The 27,793-nt window shown below is 45.3% G+C and overlaps 1 long non-coding RNA gene across 1 annotated transcript; it reads right to left on the reverse strand.

Moving 5' to 3' along the window:
- On the reverse strand, window positions 1–27,793 carry LOC307239710. Its single transcript, XR_013844485.1, has 3 exons — window positions 27,515–27,793; window positions 7,786–8,071; window positions 1–562 (listed from the first exon to the last, which is right to left on the reverse strand). It is a non-coding gene; the product is annotated as an uncharacterized lncRNA (long non-coding RNA).

Raw genomic sequence — 27,793 nt, forward strand, 5'->3', positions numbered from 1 at the left:
CGCTGCCCCCCAGTGATTGGAATTTTGCATGAGCCTATTATCTAGTCAGTCTTAGTCTGTCAAATGCAGAAGTTAAAGGAATTGTGGCCCTTCGGCCTGACAGAGAGCGTCTGAGACTTTGTTCATATAGCTACATATTTATTTTAAGATCGATTAGAAGGATCCAGACCTGTTCTGCTCAGCTGGACTCCGGGTCTCAAGATGAAACCCAGCACTGTGTACAGCCTCCGGATCTCCTGCTCCGAGCACCTCCGTCTGCTTTCCCAGTCCACCACAGACTGTTCAAACGCTCTGAAAATGTCTCCTCCTGCCGCTATCACCTTGTCGCTCAGCGCGTCTCTCACTTCTTCTCCCACCTTCACTTTGTCACACAGGAACAGGAGCTCTCCCACCGCCGCCGCAATTCTCTCTCTTATCGAAAAGGTGAACAGTTGGAGCCTCTCCGCCATTGTTGTTGTTGTCGCAGAGCTTCTGGTCACGTGTCTGTATTGGAGGTGGCGGCAAAGTGAGCGATGTGATCTACTTCCGGGTCAAAGAGCGATTCTAGGAGCTTCTCGTTGTTCTAGAATGAGAAGAAAATGTAAATGTTTATTTTAGATTATAAATGTCATTTTATTTTTCAGTTTATGTTTGTTTTGAACTTAATTGAAGGATGGTATTTAATTTTAGAGCCATGTTAATTATATATTAATATGCTCATTTAATGAGGTGATCAAGTCAAATTAGTAAATGTTTATTTCTTTAATCTGATTCAATTTGCTTGTTTATTTTCATCTTCATTTTCAATTAAATTTAAAAAAAAACACTTTATATAAAGACGTGGACAAATTTGTTGGTACCTTTCGACGAAAAAAAAACAAAAAACCCACAATTTTCTCTCACAAAAGTAATTGGCATCCATCTTTGTGAATTCCATATTTAATAGAAATCAGACTTTGCTTTTGATTTTTGATTCAACAGAATATTTTATGTAATAAAACAAATAAATGGCATGGACAAAAATGATGGGACCCTTAACCTAATATTTTGTTGCACAACCTTTAGAGGCAATCACTGTAGTAGATAGTTTGGCCCACTCTTCCTGAGCAAACAGCTCCAGCTGTCTCAGGTTTGAAGGGTGCCTCCTCCCGACTGCATGTTTCAGCTCTTTCCATAGATGAATGAATAGCGATCATGGAGTCGCCCCTTGCGGCCACCTGCACAGGCGCTCCATGTCGGCTATGCACATTTTTGTATTTTTTTCCGTATTTTTATCACCATGTCTGTCAAAAACTCATCAGCAGTGATCTCGTACAGCCCGACGCACTAGTGGATATATAATTTCCCTGAAAGTCCAACTTTGGGACTTCTTATCCACGGATCTAGAGTGGCCGCCGGAGATTTTATGCGCCAACGCACTCAACAACAACAGCAACAACAACAATGGAGCCGCTGTTCCACGGGTGTGCCCACGGAGGAAGCACCGTGGTAAACGAGGCGGCATTCGCGTCAGAATGAGGATGCAACCTTACCGTCCACCTCTGCCAAGCATCCTTCTTGCTAATGTCCAGTCCCTGGAGAACAATATGGATGACCCTCGAGCGAGGATTACATTCCAATGGGATACGAGAAACTGTTACGTCCTCTGCCTGACGGAGACATGGTTGAACCCACTGGTGCCAGATCACCACATACGTCCAACCGAGTCCTTCTCCATGTCCCGCGCCGAAAGTCGGGGGAGTCGGGGAAATCCAAGGGTGGAGGCGTCTGCCTCAGCCACTGGTGTAACCCCAACAACACCAAGACTCTCTCCTGCTCGTGCTCGCCGAAACCTTGAACAGCTGACCATCTCATGCCGTCCATTCGACCTCCCCCAGGAATTCAGCACGGTCATCATCACAGCCATTTATATTCCACCACAGGCAGACACCGCACTATCAGATCTATATGATGTGTTGTGTGGATTTCAAAATGAAGACCCGATGCGGCTGTGGTGGTGGCTAGGGACTTTAACAGGGCAAACGTTAAAAAAGTTTTGCCTAATTTCTATCAGCAGATCACGTGTGCCACAAGGGGAGATAGAACTTTGGACCACTGCTACACACCTTACAAGAACGAATACAATACTGTCTCACTCCCTGCTTTCACGAAATCGGATCGTTCTGCAATTTCGCTGGTTCAAGCCGTGCATCGTTCATGAATCTGTAGTGACGAGGGACGTAAAGCGGTGGTCGAACCAATCAGAGGCCACGCTTCAGGATGCTCTGACGTCAACTGGGACATGTTCCAATCAAGTTCCAGTGATGTCAGCGAGTTTACGGAAGTAGCTGTGAGCTTCATAGCTACGTGAGTGGACAGCATCGTTCCCACGGTGAAAGTTTGGATATTTCCAAACCAGAAACGGGGGTCGATAAATCCATCCAAGGCGCTCTGAATGCTCCCACGGCCTCTTACAACGACGGTCTTGATATATGGACAATTACAAAGCTGCGTCAAACAATCTGCGGAGGGCGGTGAAGGATGCCAAACGGACGTAAGGACACAGTGGAGCTACAGATGGAGCAACGGGTCCTTGTAGCAGGGGCTGCGGACTATTACCAACTACAAGAGCAGCCCCTCCCACGGTTTGGGTCTGGCAACAACACTGCTAGCTCGCCGGCTAATTGGAGTTACATTGCCGGGGATGAGCGCGCACTCTCAGTGTCTGAGCATGACATCAGGAGGGCTCTGATGCGTGTGAACACCAGGGAAGCTGAGGGCCCAGGTGGCATATCTGGACGAGTACTGAAGACCTGTGCTAACCAGCTCGCCCCAGTGCTCACTACAATAGGCTGGCTGAGTTGGTGGTCCCGTCCGGCTTCAAGAGGTCCACCGTTGTTCCTGTCCCGAAGATCCCATCTCTAGCCTGCTTGAATAACTACAGTCTGGTGGCCCTCACCTTGGTGGTCATGAAGTATTTCAAGAGGCTGATTAAGGATTTAATCTGCTCCTCCCTCCCCCGCACCTTGGACCTGCTGCAGTTTGCGTACCGGCAGAACAGATCCACGGATGATGCGGTCTCCCAGGTACTACACATCATGCTCAAACACCTTGATGGCTGGAAGGGGGCCTGTGTGAGACTGCTGTTCATCGATTATAGTTCAGCTTTCAATACCATCGTCTCCACCAGACTGGCTGTCAAGCTGCAGGAGCTTGGACTGAACTGTGTGTGGTGTGTGCTTGGATCCAGGACTTCCTCACAGCCCGGCCCCAGGTGGTTAGGGTGGAGAGGCACATGTCCAGCTCCCTCATTTTATTTTTTATTTTATTATTTTTTTAACCTGTGCTGTCAGCATGCTGGGGATACACATACTGGGGACCCAAATGCGCCCCAGTGCGCCCACCTCCTGTACCTGGTGGCAGCCAACCCACAGCGATCAGCCAAGGGCGCAGTGCGTCCGCCATGCGCCTCTGCCATGTCAGGCGGCTCCGCGCCCACATCAGGCTCCTGGTCAGCCCCCAGCCGCCGAGCATGCGGACTACAGAACAGAGGACGGCAGATGGCACCCCCACCCACAGCCCGACCCCCAAGCGACGAGCACCCCGCGCACCGAGAGCGTCAGAGGGCAGGTACCTCAGCCCCCCGGTGGGATGACTGGAGACCGCCACCCACGAAGGAGGCCACATGGTGAGCCCCGCGCCTAGCACAGCCAGCCAGGTTCAGGTCTCAGGTTGACAGGCCCAGACGGAACGCCCAACCAACCCCGGCACGACGGGCCACCCCATGGGACACAGAGGGACACGCAGGCCCAGCCACCCCGCGGTGTGCCGACCCGCCGACCACGGGGCCCGAGACCTGAACCAGCGACCCACACCCCCCGCCCCCAGCCCGAGCCCCAGAACCCACAACCATTCCCGGAACCCACACACAGACCCAGCTGCAGGTACTCCCCAGGAGCAAGTCCCCCCCCCACCACCACCCCCGGAGACAGGCCAGCTCAACTCAGGCAAAGGAGCGGACCCCCAAGACAACCCCCGGGATCCCCCAAGAACACCGGCCCACCCACCACGGATGTCCCCAGAGCCACCCGGGCAGCCACCCAAATGCGGAAGCCCTGGCAGACCAGGTGGGCCACCACATGCCCCAAAGCGCAACGATATTGCAACGACTTAGGAAGACTCAAGTATTAAATGATGGAGTTATGTCAGTGATAAAAGTAGCCCATATCTCATTAAATGAATCAACATGGTTTTGGGATATTGCCAATAGTTTTTCCATTGAGATGTAATCTATTAATAACTGCAACCATTGGGATGTGGTGAGATTATCTCTATTTTTCCAATTGAGTAATATAGTTTTCTTGGCCATTGTTAAGGTTGATCAAAATGGGTTGGTGGTGTTTCAGTGGTGGGTCGACTGAGGAGAGGTCATTGAGAAGACATATAGACGGGGAGAATGGAATGCTGCGACCCAGAAGGGTCTTGGTGATGTTGGTCCAGAATGCTAGGATAGGTGGGCAGAGCCGAATGATATGAAAGTAGTCATCTCTGGTATCAAGGGAACAGTGGGAGCAAATGTCTTCATCCACAAAACCCATTTTGAACATTTTGTGTTCCGTGATATGGCCTCTGTGCAAAATCTTATATTGGATGAGTTGCATTTTGGAGTTTCGGGTAATAGAAAATGTGTTGCAAATAAGCTTCCACAGGTTGATATTGGTGGGAACAGCAAGGTCTCTTTCCCATTTCATTGTAGGTAAAAATAGGGTGTCGTCTATTTTTAGTAAAAGTTTGTATATTCTGGAAAAGGGATTTTTCAAGTGACCGATATGAGTGAGATGTTCAATCATTTCAGGTGTTTGTAAGATGTTGTTCGTCAATTTGATTTTAACTTTTAGAGACTGCTGTAATTAAAGGAATTGAAGAAAGCCGTGGCCACCGATATACCTTTGGGTAAAGGTTGGGAAGGATATAAGCGAATTGTTTTCAAAAATGTGTTCCAGATGAGTAATTCCTTGTCTTTTCCAAGACCTAAAGATTATTGGTCTGTTTTTAACCAGGAAATCTGGGTTGTGCCAGACTGGCCTGAATTTGTTTGGAGATAGACTGTGACCACTGAGTTTGAGGAATTTCCACCAGGCTGACAGAGTTGTTGCAATAAGTGGGTTTTTAAAGCGATTATGTTTCCTTATAGATACAGTAAGGAATGGGAGATCGGATAATGATAACTCCTGACATTCAGATTGTTCAACGTCTCGGCCTCCATGGGCCAAATGTTGCTCTGGTTGTAACCATTTAATTATAAATTGAAGATGGTTTGCTAGATAGTAGTATCTAAAGTTTGGGGCTGCTAAGCCTCCACAGTCTTTGTTTTTCTGTAGTGTTGCTAGTTTAATTCTCGGTTTCTTGTATTTCCAATAAAATTTGGGGACTATTGAGTCGAGAGTATTCAACCAATGTACTGTTGGTTGCACTGGGGTCATTGAAAATATATAGTTTATTTTTGGAAGTATATTCATTTTCACCGCTGCTATCCTACCAATTAGTGAGATGGGTAGGTTGTTCCATCGAATGAGGTCTTCTTCAATGGATTTGCAGTCGGGCAAGCGCCTCCGTAGTCACACAGAGAGAGTGAGACAGAGTTTCTTCAGTCTAGAACATATTGTGCATAATCACTGGGTGCATTGCATTGACATTTCACTGCATATATGTATGGTAGTATGTATATGTATGTGACAAATAAACCTCTTGAATCAGAATCTTCATAGTATTCAGATCAGGGCTCATAGAAGGTCAGAATAGTCCAATGTTTTATTATCTTATCCATTCTTGGTGGCTTTTAGCTGTGTGTTTTGGGTCATTATCCTGTTGAAGGACCCATGACCCACTGGTGCCGGATGAAGCCATACGTCCAGCCGAGGCCTTCTCCGTGTTCCAGAACGGGAGAGTCGGGGAAATCCAAAGGTGGAGGCGTCTGCCTAATGGTAAACAACCGCTGGTGTAACGCCAACAACACCAAATTCCTCTCCCACTCCTGCTCGCCGAACCTGGAACAGCTGACCATACTATGCCGTCCATTTTATCTCCCCCGGGAATTTAGCACGGTCATCATTACAGCCGTTTATATCCCACCGCAAGCAGACACCGACGCAGCTCTGTCGGTTCTTTTACATTACATTTACATTTAGCTATTTAGCAGACGCTTTTATCCAAAGCGACTTACAAGGGAGAATAACATTGGCCGGCAGAGCCAGGCGACGCTCATTTGACGAGCGCAGCATCTGGGGGGCAACATGTGCCCTTACAAAAGCATTTAAGTAGGCGGGAACATTCCCAGCCATCACTCTGTAGGCCAGCATAAGAGACTTGAACTTGATGCGGGCGGCTACAGGTAACCAGTGGAGCTCGATGAGCAGCGGAGTGACATGTGCCCTCTTTGGCTGGTTGAACACCAGTCGCGCCGCCGCATTCTGTATCATCTGTAGTGGCTTCACCGCACAGGCCGGCAAACCTGTTAAGAGGGCTTTGCAGTAGTCGAGACGGGACATTACCAAGGTTTGTACCAGCAGTTGAGTGGCATATTGGGTCAGGTACGGCCTGACTTTTCGGATGTTGAGTAGTGCGAAGCGGCAGGACCGGGAGACGGCGGCAACATGGTCCGAGAATGTCAGTTGGTCATCAATAATGACACCAAGATTCCTTGCAGCCTTGGTAGGAACAAGAGATAGAGAGTCGATTTTAATATCAATGTTGTGATAAATACCTTGTTGGCCGGGAAGACCAGCAGTTCTGTTTTCGCCAGATTTAGTTGAAGATGATAATCCTTCATCTATGTGGATATGTCAGCGAGACAATCCGAGATCCGCGTTGAGACAGTAGGGTCGTTGGGCGGGAAGGACAGATAGAGTTGAGTATCATCCGCATAGCAGTGATATGAAAAGCCATGTGAGCAGATGATCGGGCCCAGTGAGGTGGTGTATATGGCAAAGAGGAGGGGTCCTAGCACCGAGCCTTGGGGCACCCCTGTGGTGAGGTTGTGAGGCACAGACAGCTGGCCTCGCCATGTCACACTGAACGAGCGCCCAGTAAGGTAAGATTCGAACCAGGAAAGTGCACTGCCCGTTATGCCCATACTTGAGAGTATGGACAGGAGTATGCTATGATTGACAGTGTCAAAAGCAGCTGATAAGTCTAGCAGAATGAGAACCGAGGATTTGGCAGCAGCTCTAGCAGTTTTTAAGGCCTCTGTCACAGACAACAGGGCTGTTTCGGTGGAGTGACCACTTTTGAAGCCAGATTGAAGTGTATCAAGAAGGTTGTTTCTTGACAGGTACTCTGTAACCTGTCTAGAGACCGCCCTCTCTAAGGTTTTGGAAAGGAATGGGAGGAGAGAGCCCGGCCGATAATTTTCTACTTGATTGGGATCTAGTGAGGGTTTTTTGAGCAGTGGTGCGACCCGAGCCGCTTTGAAAGCGGAAGGGAAATTGCCGGAAGTTAGGGAAGAATTTATCATATGTGTGATTGCCGGGGTGACAGTCGGTGATATGGCTTGAAGGAGGTTAGATGGGATCGGATCTAGCGGACAGGTAGTAGGACGGCTACATGTTAGTAGTTTAGATACCTCACTTTGAGCGAGGGGGGTGAAACCAGGGAACGATGAGCCTAGGGCTGGAGAAGACAGGTTGTGAGTAAGTTGTTTAGTGAATTGGCTGCTGATGGCTGCCACTTGGTTAGTAAAAAAGGAGGCAAGGCAGTCAGCAGTGAGGTTAGTAGCTGGGGGAGGTGGTGGAGGGTAAAGCAGAGACTTGAAGGTGGCGAATAACTTACGTGTGTCTGTGGCACCGTTGATCCTATCGTTGAAGAAGGCCTTCTTGGCAGCAGTGATGCCGGAAGAGAAGGAGGACAGCAGTGTCTGGTAGCTTGCAAGATCCTCAATTGTTTTGGATTTGTGCCATTTCCTCTCGGCTGCTCTGAGGTCAGTGCGCGTTGTCCGGAGGGTGTCAGTCAGCCAAGGGTGCCACTGGGTTGATCGAGCAGGTCTGGTGGATAGTGGACACAGGCTATCCAGACATGAGCTCAAGGTGGAGCAGAGGGAGTCAGTGGCATCATTAACCTGCAGAGAGGAGAAAGTGCCGTGGGGCGGTAGAGAAGAGGAGAGCACAGAGGAGAAGTGGGTGGGAGACAAGTTGCGGAGATTGCTGCGGATAGTAACCATGGGTGGGGAGGTGGGGGGTTGTTTTGGGAGCTGGACATTGAAGTGGATGAAGAAGTGGTCAGAGAGATGAAGAGGAGTGACCCTTAGGTTGTCCGTGGTGCAGCTCCGAGCAAGAATGAGATCAAGCTCTTTGCCAGCCTTGTGAGTCGGTGGAGTCGGGACCTGTCTTAGGTCGAATGAGCGAACCAAAGACAGGAAGTCAGTCGAGCTCGCACTGTCCAAGTGGATGTTCATGTCTCCGAGGACGAGCATGGGACACTCATGCTCAGGAATTGATGACAGCAGGCTGTCAAGCTCATGTAGGAAGTCACCTAGTTGTCCTGGTGGACGGTAGATGACGACCACATAGGCTTTCACCGGAGCAGTCACCAAGATGGCGTGATATTCAAAGGAGGCAAAGTTGTTTAAAGGCAGCAGTGGATTAAATTTCCATGTGTTGGAAATTAGCAGGCCAGTCCCACCACCACGGCCAGATGGTCTGGATGTGTGGGAGAATGTGTAGTTAGTGGAGAGTGCAGCCGGGGTTGCGCTATCTTCCGGTTTAATCCATGTCTCAGTGAGAGCAAGGAGCTCCAAGGAGAGGTCGGTCGACAGCAGATCGACAATTCCACAAGCCAACAGAGAAGGAGGTCTTTGCAGAAGATGTTTGCTGCAGGGACCTGAGGTTACCCGGATTGCATCGGCCTATGGTATAACGAGGCTTTCTGGGTGACCTTGAAGTTGTAGGGATGCGGTAGTAGCACATTTTGTATGGAGTGAGAGAAAGAAGGCAGGTTTGCCTTGTTCAGTGTCCTTGCTTCAGTTGACGTGCAGAGGTAGACGTGCGTCTTCACATGAGAGCGACTACAAATGGGCCAACGCTTGAAGCTAGCGCTTCAAGGGCAGGACCATAAATAGGTGATAGAATACAGCTGCTCATGTGATTAGGGTTGGACCTGGCTAAGAGCACGCCCACATAAGAGAGGACTTACCTGAATAGGGGGTGAGTCTGGAACACAAGCTTGTTGGCAGATCAGCAAATAGCAGTAAAATGTGCAGAGTCAAACCAGTAGTCCAAGTAGATCGCCTCTCCAACCTGCCTGAATGACTACCGTCCGGTGGCCCTCACCTCGGTGGTCATGAAGTGTTTCGAGAGGCTGATTAAGGATTACATCTGCGCCTCTCTCCCCCGCACCTGGGACCCGTTGCAGTTCGCGTACCGGCAAAACAGATCCACGGATGACGCGGTCTCCCAGGTACTGCACACCACTCTCACGCACCTGGATGGCCAGAAGGGGGCCTATGTGAGAATGCTGTTCATCGATTATAGTTCAGCTTTCAACACCATAGTCCCCACCAGACTGGCTGTCAAGCTGATGGAGCTCGGACTGAATGCTCCGCTGTGCGCCTGGATCCTGGACTTCCTCACAGCCCGCCCCCAGGTGGTCAGGGTGGGGAAGTACATGTCCAGCTCCCTCACCCTGAATACAGGATCCCCCCAGGGCTGCGTCCTCAGCCCCCTACTGTACTCCCTGTACACACATGACTGTGTGGCCAGGTCCAGCTCCAACACCATCATCAAGTTTGCTGACGACACTGTGGTCGTGGGCCTGATCACCGACTGCGATGTGAAGGCCTACCGCGAGGAGGTGGCTGACCTATCACTCTGGTGCCAGGACAACAGCCTCCACCTGAACGTCAGCAAAACCAAGGAGCTGATTGTGGACTTTAGGCGTGGATCACAATCGAGGATGCACGCGCCCTTGTGGATTAATGGGACTTCTGTAGACAGGGTGAGCAGCTTCAGATATCTGGGAGTCCACATCACAGAGGACTTAACATGGACTGTACACATAGACACTCTGGTGAGAAAGGCGAGGCAGCGTCCTTACCACCTCAGGCAGCTGTGGAAATTCCGGGTCTCGGTGAGGATCCTGAAGTCCTTCTACTCTGGAGCAGTGGAGAGCATCCTGACAGGCAACATCACTGCCTGGTTTGGGAGCTGTACTGCCCAGGACAGGCGGGCCCTGCAGAGGGTGGTGCGTTCAGCTGAACGTACCACTGGAACTACCCTCCCCACCTTGCAGGAGTTATACACCAGGAGGTGTAGCAGCAGAGCCCGCAGGATCATGAAGGATCCTCATCACCCCAACAACGGACTGTTTCAGCTGCTGCGGTCAGGCAAGCGCCTCCGCAGTCACGCAGCGAGAACAGAGAGACTGAGACAGAGTTTTTTCCCGCAAGCCATTAGAACTGTCAACGCTGACCTCACCAGGGGTCCTCACTGAGCCATGCACTAGGCTCCACTACCTACTGTACTGTATGTAGCATACTGTACCGCATACTGTGTCACTGTTCAGGGTTGTTTGTGATGCCGTATTGCTGCGCCGTACTGTTGTATACTGTGCTGTATTATCCCAAACACTACCTCACACTATTCACATTCACATGCCACTTTAATTCACATGCCACTTAAATGCACATATCTGTATATACATAGGCATATTCCCTCTATCTATTCCATTTTATTTCATTTTATTTTTATTGTATTTTATTCTATATATTTTTATTTTATTCTATAAGTATTCAACTTACTGTATTACGTTTTAGCAGTCAGTTAGTCGGTCTAATAGAAAGAAATTTTTTATTTTATTTTTTCCTAGGACATAGTGTGCTATCACCGGGTGCGTTGCATTACATTTCACTGCATATATGTATGAAAGTATGTATATGTATGTGACAAATACAAATCTTGAATCTTGAATCTTGAATCGATATGCATTTTAGTAAATTCCATTCTGGCTTTTTTATGTTTTTCTTTCAAAAGTGGAGTCCTCCTGGGATTTCTTCCATGGAGCCCACTGTCACTCAAAAAGCGACGGATGGTGCGATCAGACACGGATGTACCTTGACCTTTGAGTAAAGTTTGTACCTCTTTAGAAGTTGATCTTGGCTATTTTTCAACCACTCCCACTATCCTTCTGTTCAATAAGGGGTCAGATTTCCTCTTGTTTGCAGGTTTTCAACGGTCTCATGGACCTTAAACTTCTTAATAAAATTTGCAACTGTAGTCACAGCAACATCAGCTTAGAGATGGTCTTATAGCCTTTACCATTAACATGCCTGTCTTTCATTTTCTTTCTCCTCAGACAACTCTCTCCTTTGATTTATACTTTTCTCCAATTAAATAAGCTAAACGACTAATTCTAAAATTGAAGACATGTGATACCAATTTAAGAAAACAGTACATTTGAAATATCACTATAATCCCATTATTTATCGTCTTTTCTAAGGGGTACCAAACAATCTTACCAGGCCATTTTAGAATGTAATTGATCTCTTTAATAATTATTTAAGTCTTTTGACAGTTTATTTTCCTTACTCTATGACATACCAAAGGCATGCAAGTGTACATGTATACATGAGAAAATTGCTTTTAAGTTCATCACTTTTCAAGAGGAATGGAGCATCATTTCAATGAGCTGTAAGAGTACCAACAAATTTGTCCACTTCTTGTGTGTGTAAAAATACAACTACTTTCACCATTAGGGATGTAACAGTAGGAGGTTACACGTTTTGAGGTATACTGGGATATCAAGCAACAACAGTTCTGTACCGTAAGTCCCCCTGTCCCCCTGTCCACGGTATAAATTTATGTTGCAAACTTTAATTCAAGCTCAACTTATGTTGCTGCTGTGAGGTAGCAGGCGGTCAAATTTTGCAATATTCCATCCAATTAGTAACTTCCCCAAGCGTGACATTCCTCCATCTTTGTCCACGCAGCAGAACTGCTAATGCCAATACTTTACGACAGTGCTTTACCTTACTTGCACGCACATGGGAGCGAGTGCAAACAAACATGACGGAATGCAGCGCATTGGGAAAGTACTCATTGCATGGGTTAATACAACATTTGGCCGTCTATTAAAACGCAGCTCCAATATAAGGTGAGGTGAATTACACCGCGTTCCAAATTATTATGCAAATTGGATTTAAGTGGTACAAACATTACATTTTTTGTTTTTCAATGAAACTCATGGATGGTATTGTGTCTCAGGGCTCTTTGGATCACTGAAATCAATCTCAGACACCTGTGATAATTAGTTTGCCAGGTGAGCCCAATTAAGGAAAACTACTGAAGAAGGACGTTCCACATTATTAAGGAGGCCACAGGTTTCAAGCAATATAGGAAAGAAAAAGGATCTCTCTGCTGCCGAAAAGCGTCAAATAGAGCAATACCTTGGACAAGGTATGAAAACATTCGATATTTCACAAAAACTTAAGTGTGATCATCGTACTGTGAAGAGATTTTTGGATGATTCAGAGCACAGACAGGTTCATGCAGATAAAGGCATAATGAGGACAGTTTCTGCCAGACAAATTAGTCGGACTAAGAGAGCAGCTGCTAAAATGCCATTACAAAGCAGCAAACAGGTATTTGAAGCTGCTGGTGCCTCTGGAGTCCCGCGAACCTCAAGGTGTAGGATCCTCCAGAGGCTTGCAGTTGTGCATAAACCTACTATTCGGCCACCCCTAAACAATGGTCACAAGCAGAAACAGTTGCAGTGGGCCCAGAAATACATTACAACATACAAAATACAAGACTCATTTTCAACCAGTGTTGTTTCCTGATGAGTGCCATGCAACCCTGGATGGTTCAGATGGATGGAGTAGTGGATGGTTGGTGGATGGCCACCATGTTCCAACAAGGCTACGACGTCAGCAAGGAGGTGGCGGAGTAATGTTTTGGGCCGGAATCATGGGGAGAGAGCTGGTAGGCCACTTTAGGGTCCCTGAAGGTGTGAAAATGACCTTGGCAAAGTATATATAGTTTCTGAATGACCACTTTCTTCTATGGTACAAAAAGAAGAACTGTGCCTTTCGTAGCAAAATCATCTTCATGCATGACAATGCACCATCTCATGCTGCAAAGAATACCTCTGTGTCATTGGCTGCTATGGACATAAAGTAGAGAAACTCATTGTGTGGCCCCCATCCTCCCCTGACCTCAAACCTATTGAGAACCTATGGAGCATCCTCAAGCAAAGGTTTACAAGGGTGGGAGGCAGTTTGCATCAAAACAGCAGCTCTGGGAGGCTATTCTGACATCCTGCAAAGAAATTCAAGCAGAAACTCTCCAAAAATTCACAAGTTCAATGGATGCAAGAATTGTGAAGATGATAACAAAGAAGGGGTCCTATGTTAACATGTAACCTGGCCTGTTAAGATGTTTTTGATTGAAATAGATTTTGATTTCAGTAAATATCTCCTAATGCTGCAAATTCAACAAATGACCATTTTCAGTTCTTTACAACCTGTAAAACAGGGGTGTCAAACTCATTTCAGCTCAGTGGCCACATGGAGGAAAATCTGTTCTCAAGTGGGCCGGACCAGTAAACTCATGGCATAAAATCTTAAAAATAACGACAACTTCAGATTGTTTTCTTTGTTTTACTCCAAAAAGAACTTAGACTTTGTCTCAGCGTATCTACAAAGCCATTAAACATTAAGTCACAGCCTATCTGGGATTGAACAAAAACCAAAATAAATAATAAATAAATAAATAAACTCTTTTATGTATCAAATACCTCATTTGTCATTTCCATATATTAATCCTGTGCTAACTCAACAAACCATACAAACCGAGGTAGAAACTATTCATGAGCGTTGATTTACTCCCTGCCTTGTAGGCTACACTATTAATTGATAGAAAAATAAAAGCTGTTCAATGCATGAACAATTTCAACAAACCAACCTTATTAACTGAAGTGACTGACATTATTACAGTAAATCACACACTGTTCATTTTCTTTAAATTTCCACAGAAGACAATCATTTTCACAGAACTATATCAGGGTGCAGTATCTCATGCAGCATTTTAAGCGGGGTTACCCATTATTTCATTCCTGAAACCTGGCATCTTTTAGCTTTCACAAGTGCATCAATATCAGGCGTCACACCTGAATGGTAGCCAATTTCAGGATGTTATTCAAGTGCTTGTTTGTGAGCCTTGAAGTTGGGGTAAGGATGCAAGAGATAATGATAAAATGCGTCCAAGCCAGCTGCGGCAAACTTGCCCCTCAAATCTGAGTCACACTGCAAGTCTATTATTTCAAGTTGGATGTTGACGGGCAGATCAGAAGCATTTGCGCTGAATGGCGAGCAAAAAACTTTGAAGTCTTTCTTCAGTTCACCAAAAATCTGAAAGCGTGTCTCAAACTCTTGCAATAGTCCCGTTATTTTATCTTTGAAACGCTTCATGTCTGTGGCATGCCTCCATTTGCAGTCTGCACTTTCTCTCTGAACTTTGTCGCAACACCTGCATTTTTCCCGACCATTGAGGGCGCACCATCTGTAGCCAGGCTGACAGCGCGGGACCAGTCCACTTCGAGCCTGTCCAGTGCGCCGACGAGTGCGGTGAAAATATCAGCTGCTGTTGTGGTGTCCCTCATTGGCACCAACTCCACGAACTCCTCGGTGACAGTCAAAGTGTCATCAACTCCGCGGATGTATATTGCCAGTTGCGCAACATCAGTAATGTCCGTGCCTTCGTCAATTGCAACTGAAAAAGCAATAAATGACTTTACTCTGTGCTTAAATTGGCTGTCCGAATGCGCCGAAGATCAGAAATCCTGTCTGCAACTGTATTTCTTGTCAGGCTGATATTTGCAAAAGCCTGGCGCTTTTCACGGCACACAATCTCCGCAGCCTTCAGCATGCATATTTTTACAAATTCCCCCTCAATAAATGGCTTTGAAGCCACTGCAATTTCATGAGCTATAACGTAGCTGGCTTTCACTGCAGCATCACTGATTTCTCGGCTACGAGTAAACACGGACTGCTGTTTCTTCAGAACCGCCAATAATTCATTCACCTTCTCTCTTCTCTGTTGTCCTTGAAAGTTGTTGTATTTGTCGGCATTAAGAGTCTCATAGTGGCTAGGAAGGTTATATTCTTTCAGCACTGAAACATGCTGTGAACACACCAAACACACAGCTTTCCCATTCACTTCCGTGAATAAATAGGAGGATGACCATTTTTCTTGGAATACTCTGCACTCTGCGTCCACTTTTCTCTATTTTGACGGAGACATTTTGGGGCAATGAGGGTGCCAAAGCACGTAATGTTCAAATTGGTCAGGCAGAAAGACAGGCTGGCTCTGGACTGGCTGTAGCCTACTTGTTCAGCCCCAGTATTAACAGTTTGCTTGCTTAACAGAATTGCTATTGCGACACCCACTGGACACATTTAGAACAGCAGTTTCATTCATTGAAAAGTTGCAGTTCAATTTTATGCTTTGCAAAATCATCTCGCGGGCCAGATTAAACCTGTTAGCGGGCCTGATCCTGTATTGTTTGACACCCCTGCTATAAAATGTTTTGAAACTCTGTTGTGCATAATCATTTGGAACAGTGCATTGTGAGTTATTTATTAAAAAATAAAATAAAATTATTATTTGGAGGTTTGTTCAACAACATTCAAATTATACCCTAACGGACTGATGACTTGAAAATAATACTGACTGTCATTTGCATCGACTATTTAGGAAAATCAGAGAAAAATATAATTTGCATAATAATTTTGAACACGGTTAACATCTTAAATTTTGCAAATAAGTCGGATTTTTATATCTGTCTCTATCTTTGCCTCTCCTGTGAATTTGAGAGCCCGGACAAGTGCCTTCCCATGCTGCGCTGGAGATGCTTTACTATTGGTCTTTTTTTTATTATAAAATATTTACTAATTGAATATACAGAAACAAAGGGGGAAACATTAATACCGTGAAATATCGTATACCGCGGTAAGCCGGGCAGACCCTCAACTCAGTTGTTTAAAAATGTTGTTTTTCACATGCCAGAAACAAACTATAAACAGATAAAAAAATTATAAACAGATCTAAGATAAAAACACAGGCACCGGAGCTGATGTATACTGCTGTCTGGAGGACAAACAAAAAAACTCCACTTCAATTCTCAGGTTCTTAGGTTTAAGTTTTTTATTTTCCAAACAAGTAAGAAACTAAGGAAACAAAAGAATCCAAATCGTTCTATATACAGTATATTTACTGTGTATGTGTGTGTGTGTGTGTGTATATATATATATATATATATATATATATATATATAGTTATGGTTAGTTTAATTTAGAATGATTTAAATATATATTTAATACAACAAAGACAATAAATCCTATTATATAATTATAGAATAATAATAATAATAATAATAACTTCAATTTATATAGCGCCTTTCAAAAAACCCAAGGTCGCTTTACAGGAGAGGGGCAAGGACGGGGGGGCAGATTAAGGGAGAGTGGTGCAGAAACAAACAAAGCAAAGGGATAGCTAAACTAACTAAAACTAACTAATGGGGAAAGCTGCCACGCTGAAGGCTCTGTCCCCGAAAGTTCATAGTCTGGTACGGGGGACGGACAGCAGACCCATGTCTGAGGACCGCAGGTTCTGGGATGGAGTGCGCTGGTGGAGGAGGTCGGACAGGTATTGAGGGGTGAGTGCGTAAAGGGATTTGAATGTGAGAGGGAGGAGTTTGTAGGAGATGCAGAACTTGACCAGGAGCCAGTGGAGGTGGATGAGGGTGGGGGTGATGTGCTGCCAAAGTGTGGTGTGAGTAAGAACCCTGGCAGCTGAGTTCTGCACATACTGGAGCGTCTCCAGGGCTTTGCTGGAAACCCCAGAAAGGACTCCATTACAGTAGTCAAAGCGGGAGGTGATGAAAGCATGGATGAGGGTTTCTGCCACGGAGTCTGAGAGTAAGGGACGGAGACGGGAGATGTTTTTGAGCTGATTGAAGGCGGACTTGGTGATGGATTTGACGTGAGACTGAAAGGAGAGGGTAGAGTCCTGGACAGCACCCAGGTTGCGGACCTCGGGAGATGTTTTGATGGAACAGCCGTCGACGAGGAGGAGGAGATCTCCAACCTTCTGGAGCAGCGGCTTTGGGGCCACAACCATGAACTCTTGACTTTTTGCTGTTGAATTTGAGCAGGTTAGTTGTCATCCAGGTTTTTATGGCATGGAGGCAGTTGACCAGAGACTGTGGGGGGAACAGAGTGGATGGTCAGGTGCTGAGATAATGCTGTGTATCATCAGCGTAGCAGTGGAAGTTGAGACCATGGTGACAAATGATCTGGCTGAGGGGGAGCAGGTAGATGATGAAGAGTATTAGACCGAGCACAGAGTCTTGAGGGACGCCATGGTTGACTGGGGCATGGTGGGAGGAGGAGCAGTTCATGGTTGGACAGATGTTGATGGAGCTGGACGGCCACTGCTCTTCCCAGGACTTAGTGAGGAATGGAAGGTTGGAGATCGGCAGCAGTTGTTGAGATCGTCAGGGTCCAGACCAGGCTTCTTTAGGATGGGAGTGATGGAGGCGATTTTGAAACTGGGGGGAACTGTACCAGATGCTAGGGAGGAGTTGATTATATTCTGTGATGGAGGGGCAGAGGGTAGGAAGGCAGGCTTTCACCAACACCGTTGGCATAGGGTCCAGGGAACAGGTGAAGGCTTTGACCAACCTCGAGACTAGTGAAGCATCCACTAGGGAGAAGTTGTTGTTGGTGAATGGTGTCCACTTTAGCCTGGAAAAAGTTCAGGAACTTGGTGCAGAGGTCAGGGGCGCCAGGAGTGTGGGAGGCAGCAAGGGGGTGGAGCTGTCGGTTAATGTTGGTGAATAGTGTTCTCCGGTGGTTTTGCTGTGAGCTAATAAGGGTGGAGTAATATTTGATCTTGGTCTTGGAGAGTTCCTCTTTGTAGGACCGCACATGGTCTTCAAAGGCCAGACGGTGGACGGTGAAGCCAGTTCGCTTGTAGAGCCACTCCAACCAACAACTGGTGGCCTTCATGGTGCAGAGGTCGGTGGTGGACCAGGGGGCAGGTAATGGGGGCCAGAGAGTGTAGGCTACTGGATAGACCAGTGTTTTAGTGGGCAACTAGGTTGTCCTGCGAGGGGGAGCCAGGGCCATGTGGGTCGCAAGTAGGTCAGATAGAGCTGGTGCACCCACTGACTAAATATTCCTGAAGGTGATGGTACGACCAGGGCTCTGCATGGGCAGGGGAACAGGGACGGTGAAGAGAATGGATTGATGGACCGATACCGCCAGGTCCAGGCGCTGCAGATGTGGGGGGGGGGGGGTACCGGTAGAGCAGACTAGGTCCAAAGTGTTACCTTTAACATGGGTGGGGCCCTGGACATGCTGCATGAAGTTAGAACAGTCCAACAGTGACAGGAATTCAGCAGCGAAGCTGCAACTGGAGGAGTCCACGTGGATATTGAAGTCTCCCAACACGAGGGTAGATGGAGACCTGGAGCAGACAGAGGACAATAGCTCTGTAAGGTCAGACATGAAGGTGGTGGAGGCCTTGGGGGCGGTATCTGAGGACAATCTGGAGACCCAGAGAGTGAGAATCGAATACACTCAAAAGATGTTATATTGGGTGGGTATTGGGTGTGGGGATTTCCTTGACCGGGATGTCAGCTCGGTGGATGACAGCCAGCCCACTGCCACGGCCTATGGAGTGGCGTTTTTGAAGGTACACATATCCTGGGGGAGTGGCTTGGTTGAGTATTACAAAGTCCTGCTGATTTTGCCATGTCTCAGTTAGACATAGAAAATCTAATTCTCTGTCAGTGATAATGTCACGGATAAGTAGTGCTTTATTATTTAAGGAGCAGGTGTTGAGCAGCATGAAGGAATCTGTAGAGGAGTCAGGCAGGATGGGAGAAGTGATACTGTCAGCACAGACCAAGGGCTAGTTCAGACAGCTAGTGTGCACGTGATCTTTGTTGTGATGACGTCGACGTGCAACACGGAAGTGCGCAGAGGATGATATTACAGGAATAGCATTAGCGGAATATGAGTGAATAAACTTGTGTCGGGATGCTCTGTGTATATAGCGGGGGCGCTGTAAGAGCCTGAGTGATTTAATAACGTCCCGACAGATAGGCGCAACACCCAGAATCGCGATCGCCCCTTGAGGTCACTGCGCAAAAGCCTCCATGCGTTGCAATGACATTTCACTGCATATACAGTATGTATGAGCGTATGTTTATGTGACAAATAAACCTAGAATCTATTATATAAAGCTATATTATTATCATAAGACTTAAATATTGAGCAGCAGGTACGTGAAGGGGCGGCGGAGGGTACCCAAGCACCTGCCCCTTGTGCAATACACTTAGTACTCTGGTTCCTATTTCCTGATTTTTTTAGTTTCTATATGTTTTATATTGTTTATAGTGTGTACCTTGATATGCTCTCTATTTTCTGCTGCCGCCTTTTTGCTGCTGGAACAATGTAAATTTCCCTGTTGTGGGACTTTATCTTATTTTTGGTACACTTTTTTTTAAGAATTAATGGATATTGAGGTAGCAGATTGTCTGGGCAAGATATACTTCATGAGGAACACCTCATGAACCTTGGCACACCTGTGATGTGCGCACAGCGACTTCGCTGTGCTGCTCTGTCTGCCAAGAGCGTCAAAATGCCTAGAATGGTAGCCGGGGCCCCTGTACCTTTGCTTTTTTTTTTTAGCACTTGCCCCTTTTAACGTCTCTGCACGTGACTGTAGAGCGGGAAGTGAGACCCGGTCCCCAGTGGTTACTCGACAGCTCTGAGAAGAAAGCCTCCACCCTCCCCTCTCTCTCCCTTCCTCCCTCTCCCTCTCCAGTTTGAAAATATGGTAAATTGCATTTACACCATTTTAATGCTCTGATTTTTCCTGGTGGATTAAAAAAAAAAAAAAAAAAAAAAAACACGACCGTCATCAAAGGACAGTCATACATAATTGTTAATAATTTTCCCCAGTGCAAGTATGTAAATAGAGAAAGGAAAAACAAAGTTGTGGCAAAAATACCAACGCTCTGTCTCCAGCGGTGGATCAGGAGGTTGTGGTCGAATGCCGCACTGAGGAGGAAGAGATTAGGGATAGAGCCGTCACCGTGAATTAATTATTCTGATTCAGTAACAACAGCAGCTATTGGAAAACAACTTACAATGACTTGGGTCTGACGTTGTTTGGGATGGAAGGGTTAAGGCCGGATTTGTTTTAGAAGGGGTTGAACTACAATGTGTTTAAGCGAGATGGCACTGAGCTGGTGGCCAGAAAGCTATTTATGATTATCATGACACTGGGTCTAGGGCTGAACAATTAAGGATATTCAAACTGATATCACAATATAATAAAACGCAATTTTCAAATTGCAAAGGCTGTGGTTAAAAGAAAAAATAATTGTATGTTTTTTTTTCTTTTAGGGCCATCCAGGGCCAGCTCTTTCTGAAGGCGAGATAGGTGGCCGCCTAGTGCACCATCCAGAGCGGGGCACCCAAAGATGCGCGCATCAGTGATGGCCGTGCCAGCAGTGGGGTGCCCGCGATGGGCACGCCAGAACAGTGTATTTTAATTTTAAGTCTCCTTATAGAACAAAACAAGTGCGTAATGGGGGCACTTTCTCTAAGACCCTATTACCACCCCGCCTAGAGAGACTGTTTTAACCGAACCTTCGTGCTGCCCTCCAGTGAGACCTGGTGCTCCAGCCCGGGCTGCGGTGTGCTGTGCGGGGCAGAGCCCAGAACAGAGTCCAGATGGAGCCTCTTCCTGAACACTGCGTCTTTTTAAATTAATTTACTTAATTTTTTTACTGGGCATAAAGCTCTCCCTGAACACATGGAATGGCACTCCATATGTGGACGTACGCTCACAAGTTTTTGTTTTTTTTTAAAGAAGGAGGAGTATATTTTTTTTCCACGGTTATTAATTTTAAGATTCAAACAATTACTAGGCTTGAAGTTAGATCAATGAGTCAAGTCTACTATGCTTGAAGAGTTTTCTTTTTAAAATTCAATAGTTAGATAAAGATATGTTATTCATCTCAATTCATGCATCAATATTCATCTATTTTCATCATAACATGTATAACAGTTTTTATGTTGTCTGTATCTAATGTTGTGTTGGTCATTCTATAGAATGATTTATTGTTTGTGCCCAGTGAATAATCCAGAAGATAAAGAACTTAAAAAAATGGCACACTAAAATGCAATTGCAATATTGGTCTAAAAAAAAAAAAAAAAAAAAAAAAAACTATTTTATTATTTTCCTAAATATTTTTTCCATTTGTGTTGTGTAAAGTCGCATCCACAAAAATACAGTGATTTGCAAAAACACAACTTACATTTGTAAAGTTTCACCACAAAATGAATGTCAATGGAAGGTGCGTGTGTGTATTCCAGATTTCTAGCCTTAGTATTATAAGAATAGTATTTTATACTACTACTTGATGCAAAGTGCATTTATCTGATATTTGTAATCAATACTTTTTATATTAATAGTTTCTTTGCACTTCAATGAACATTTTATACAACTATTTGTTATTTTATTAACAAGACAGATCCCTTGTATATGGAAAGGTACAAAGATGTACACTCACCGGCCACTTTAATAGGTATACCTTCCTAGTACTGGGTTGGACCATTTTGCCTTCAGAACTGCCTTAATTCTTCATGGCATAGATTCAACAAGGTGTTGGAAACATTCCTCAGAGATTTTGGTCCATATTGACATGATAGCATCACACAGTTGCTGCACATTGAGATTGGATTGAGATCTGGTGACTGTGGAGGCCATTGGAGTACAGTGAACTCATTGTCATGTTCAAGAAACCAGTTTGAGATGACTTGAGCTTTGTGACATGGTGCATAATCCTGCTGGAAGTAGCCATCAGAAAATGGGTACACTATGGTCATAAAGGGATGGACATGGTCAGCAACAATACTCAGGTATGCTGTGCCGTTTAAACAATGCTCAATTGGTACTAAGGGGACCTAAGTGTGTCAAGAAAATATCCCCTACACCAGGGGTCACCAACCTTTTTGAAACTGAGAGCTACTTCATGGGTACTGAGTCATATGAAGGGCTACCAGTTAGATACGCTCTTCTGACATAACAAATTTGCTCAGTTTGCCTTTAATTATACATTATCAATAATGATTAATGATACTCATCTATATGAAGACACTGATCACGTTAATGATTTCTCATAATTATCAACAATGAGAACAAGGTGGGAAACAGATGTCAATATTCAAAACTTAATTAATCTCAGTAATTGTTAAATTTTCAGATGATAACTTACATCACTATATTTCATAGGAAAAATGTCCCATTTTCACTAGCCACTAACAAACCATGAACTATGTTGCACCATGTTTCAAAAAGTTAGCAATTATGTAATGTTAAAGAAAAGTCAACTTACAAATTTTTAAATAAATCTTGTCACATTTTGAACTAATGACCAAATCTGCGGCATTTTTAACAAAATTATAACTTCCATGTCATGAACACACTTTTAAATTGAACACAATTCTTCAATATTTTAATTCAAATTTGCCATGGCACTGCCATGTTGCTACTGACAAGATCTGGTATCTGTTTCCTTGTTAGTGGGAAGACTGGCATTGCATGCTGTTCACCAGTGTACTGTAATCTGGTGTGTAACTTGACACTGCAACTGTGAGTGAGTATTTCAGATGTGCATCAGTGAAGCGTGTTCTGTGTTTGTTCTTGTTGATGTTCATGTCAGAAAACGCTGATTCACAGAGATTGGTTGAACCAAACAGGCTGGCAACCTTCATAGCTGCTGTGCATACACCACTGTACTTCTCTGTGTCAACAAGGCACCAAAAGTTTGGTGCAGCCTGGTGGGCTTTGAGATGGAGGTCATTTTGCAATGTTAGGATTTCAATCTCCACCTGTCCAGCATCCAAGTTGAACGCTGCACTAAGTTGCTCAGCATAGCATGTTGTGTCCACATTCATGAAAGGATTGGAAATGAATGACAGACATGGCTCAAGCTGATCAAGGCCACAAAACCTATTTTCAAACTCTTGCCCAAGTCTGTTTATGACTTCACAGTACTTTTCTGCAACGTTTTCAAATGTCTCCAATGCAGAAGCATTTTCTTTCAGCACCGACTACACAGAGGGAAAGTGCACCACCTTTTTTCTCTGTAAATGAAATGTGAAAAATGTTCATATTGGCTTTAAATGAATTAAAATAACTTATCATATCAACAACAGTCTTATCTTTGCCTTACAGCTCGCAGTTCAAGTGGTTTAGTTTCCCAGTAATGTCCGTCAAAAATGCAAGGTCAAGTGTCCACTCTGTGTCCTCTAGCAGTGAGACGTCTTTGCCTCGGGACTGCATGAACTCTTTGATTTCACCCAAAAGTGACAAAAAACGAAGTAAAACTCGTCCTCTGCTGAGCCATCGGATTTTGATGTGTAGCAGCAGGTCACAATATTCAGCTGACATCTCCACCAATAGCACCTTGAAAATCCTGTGTTGTTTTGCTTTGGAGCGGATGCTGTTTATGATTTTCACAATGGGAGTCATCACATGCTCAAAGCCGATCACTTTTGCACGCCTGCTGGTAAATGACGCAGTGATAATGCAGAAATTTTGGGAAGTCTGGGTCACCCTTATAGTGAGCGATGAAACCTGTATGTCGGCGATCATAGCAGGAGCCCCGTCTGTAGTCACCGCTACCAGCTTTTCCATTTGTACCTTTTTCTGTACGAAAAACTCCTTTACCGTTTTATAAATGTCAACTCCCCTTGTGGTTGTTTTTAAGGGCAGTAGCGTGGGGAGTTCTTCTCTTGTGGAGAAATCTTCAAACACCATCCGGATAAAAATCAACAGCTGCGCTGCACTGCTGCTGTCCACGGACTCGTCGCACTGGATGCTAAACCACCTGCACCTCGCCAGATCCCGGTCCAGCTGACCGGCCAAGTTACGAGACATAGCTGACACTCGTCTAGCCATCGTAGATGCCCCCAGTTGGACGTTGGAGAGAGTGGAGTTTAGATTGGTTCCATTTTTCTCATCTTTAAGTACAGTGTTAGCAATTATAATCATTGCTTCTTTGACAACTTCTCCGTCTGAAAATGCCTTCTTCTTTATCAGAAAATGTGTAGCTCTAAACGAGGCTTCGGTTGCTTTTTGTTGACTTATTCACCGGTTTCGTGAAAAAAGACTGTTGCTTACCCAAAGCTGCCTTTAGCTCACGGGCTTTTTCTGCCCGTAGTGCGCTTCCCGGTTTCTTTCACAGTCGTAAAAAATAACTCCTCCTTTTCTCTGCCAATTTTTGGGGGTAAGAAACTGCATTCAGCGCTCATCTTCGCTGCGCCCTCTAGCTTTCTCTCCACGACCACAGGTTTTGTCGCGCGCACAATACTGACCTTTTACATTACATTTCAAAGTTGCTTTTATCCAAAGCGACTTACAATTGTTCAATCACCGACGGACGCAGCCATCAGGAGCAATTAGGGGTTAAGTGTCTTGCTCAATGACACTACAGCATGCTAGCAGGAGGAGCCTGGGATCCAACCAGCAACCTTTAGATCACTAGACCACCAGCTCTACCGCCTGAGCTACCATCCCCACAATCCCCACAACTTTGAACTAGAGTAGGTCAGAGTTCACCTAGACTTAAATAAAAAAAATGTATAATGAACATATTTTTAAGATAGTCATTTTAAAATCTATATAATTGCAAGTGTGATTAAAAAAGAATAACAACAGAATAAAATTAAATTTTAGACGCAGCTCACTAGTGAGTTGTGCTATTTTTAGAACAGGCCTGTGGGCGACCCATGTGGTCCTTGGGGGCGACCTGGTGCCCGCGGGCATCATGTTGGTGACCCCTGCCCTACACCATTACACCACCGCCCCCGGCCTGAACCGTTGAGACAAGGCAGGATGGATCCATGCTTTTGTGTTGTTTACGCCAAATTCTGACCCTACCATCTGCATGTCGCAGCTGAAATCGAGACTCATCAGACCAGGCAACGTTTCTCCAATCATCTATTGTCCATTTTTGGTGAGTCTGTGCGAATTGTAGCCTCAGATTCCTGTTCTTAGCTGACAGGAGTGGCACCCGGTGTGGTCTTCTGTTGCTGTAGCCCATCTGCTTCAAGGTTCGACGTGTTGTGTATACAGAGATGAGGGTTTGAGTTACTGTTGCCTTTCTATCGTCTCGAACCAGTCTGCCCATTCTCCTCTGACCTCTGACATCAACAAGGCATTTTCGTCCATACAACTGGCGCTCACTGGATATTTTCTCTTTTTCGGACCATTCTCTGCAAACCCTAGAAATGGTTGTGCGTGAAAATCCCAGTAGGTCAGCAGTTTCTGAAATATTCAGACCAACCCATCTGGCACCAACAACCATGCCAAAGTCACTTAAATCCCCTTTCTTCCCCATTCTGATGCTCGGTTTGAACTTCAGCAAGTCTTCCTCACCATGTCTACATGCCTAAATACAAAGAACTGCTGCCATGTGATTGGCTGATTAGCTATTTGTGTTAACAAGCATTTGAACAGGTGCACCTAATAAAGTGGCCGGTGATAAAGCACCTCATACGGTCGCCTCGCTGTGCATTATGTCTAATTTTGTTTGTTAAATTAGTTTTTTGTGACAAATCTGGGAGCTCATACACCAGAGAAGATCTCATGAACATCAGGGCTACAACCCCTTGGCTTAATTTCCCTTTATTTCCCACTTTCTTCATTACTGAACATTCTGGTCAAAGGTGAACTCACCTTTGTACACACAGTGAAACGTCAGAGGAGAGGGAGACGCGCTGTTGCGCTTGTGCGCCTCGGCCGACGTGGACATCACACACCGTTACCTGGAATATTTCTCTCTAACGTGCGTTTACTGGGAAACAAACTGGACGAACTTCAACTACTGTTGGGGAAGAGCAGAGACTTTTCTTCATCTTCTGTTTTGTGCTTCACGGAGACATGACTGAGCAGAACGATACCGGACTCTGCACTGCAGCTGGCAGGCTTCCAACTCTTCAGAGTGGATCGGGACACAGAACTCTCCGGCAGCAAAACAAAACGTGGAGGTTTGTGTTTTTACACTAACAGTAGCTGGTGTAATGACATGATAGTGATCCTACAGCACTGTTTTCCTGATCTTGAATGTTCTTCATTAACTGCAAACCCTTCTATTCTCCCCGTGAGTTTGTTTCATTCATACTGGTCGGTGTTTACATACCACCGCAAGCCAACGTGCAGGACGCACAGCGCATACTCGCACACCAGATAGGGTGTGTGGAACGGACAAACCCGGACTCCCTAGTTATTGTCCTTGGCGACTTTAACAAAGGAAACCTCAGCCATGAACTCCTCTAAATTTATTAAATGCCCCACCAGAGAGAAAATTACTTTGGACCACTGATACACCAAGCTGCACTGGGATACTCTGATCACATCATCGTCCACCGGATTCCTGCATACAGGCAGAAATTAAAGATGTGTAAACATATGGTGACGACATCTAAGAAGTGGATCAGTGAAGCTGTGGAGGATCTTCAGGCGTGCTTGGACTACACCGACTGGGACATTTTCAGGACTGCTGCCAACAGTCTGGATGAGTACACAGGCTGTGACATCATACATTACATTTAGCAGACGCTTTTATCCAAAGCGACTTACAATTGTTCAAACACCGACGGACGCAGCCATCAGGAGCAATGAGGGGTTAATGTCTTGCTCAAGGACACTACAGCATGCTAGCAGGAGGAGCCTGGGATCCAACCAGCAACCTTTAGATTACTAGACCACCAGCTCTACCTCCTGAGCTACCTATCATACATGAGCTTCTGTGAGGAGAGCTGTGTACCAAAACTGTTTGAAACACTTCCCTCTGGCAGGAGGCTGCCGTCCAACAAGGCCAAAACCTCTCGCCACAAGAACAGTTAACTTTAAACTGAATGGGTATTTCTACACGTTACATTAACACACATTCCTCTTTTTCTGGACTTTATCCGTGAACATTGCACATACTGTTACACTTTAGACTGAACATTTGCACATTCCTGCACAACCTGTACAGCTTTATTAAAAAAAACCTTATTTTACATATTCTTATATATTTCACTAGTATTTTACTTATTGTTTTACATTTGTTTCATGCATGCACCGAACACCAAGACAAATTCCTTGTTCGTGTAAACGTACTTGGCAATAAAGACAAACATTCCACATTGAGTTATATATAATCGAATAATTTTGTTTGTTATATTATAAACTTGGATTCGCAGGTGTTTATGAACAAAAAATTAAATTGGTATTACTCCTAGACGCTACTAGAGATATAGACATAGTATAGGTAGCGGGGCCACCATTTTCTTTCCAGTATAATCTAAAGTGCAGTTATGTTTTGCTTTTAAACAGTCCTCGCAGGGCAGAATAATATGAACCCAGCTGGTCCATGTTCATAAAAAACACACACACACGTAAAATCCGTATTAGAACCATAAAATCAGTTTAAGACTGACCTGAGCGGAGCTGGGCTCAAATCACCGCTGTCTGTCTGTGGGACTCCCCGCTCTCCAGTGCCCTCTCTGCTCGGTCTTGCTCTGCAGGACAGGTCGGTGCTTCGAAGCCTGCTAGCATGCAGCTAATGCTAACGGAAGGAATATAGCGGTGGTTGTCGCGTCCAGAATACATTTAAAAACCCAAGGGACAAGTGAAGTAACCTTTTGTAAATGTGCTTTAAAGTTTAAGAGATAACGAGAATCGAGGATGTGTTTACATTCTCCGACTCGTTGTTCTGT

Source organism: Zeus faber (genome assembly GCF_960531495.2).
Source record: "Zeus faber genome assembly, chromosome: 14".
In the NCBI taxonomy this organism is placed as follows: Eukaryota; Metazoa; Chordata; class Actinopteri; order Zeiformes; family Zeidae; genus Zeus; species Zeus faber.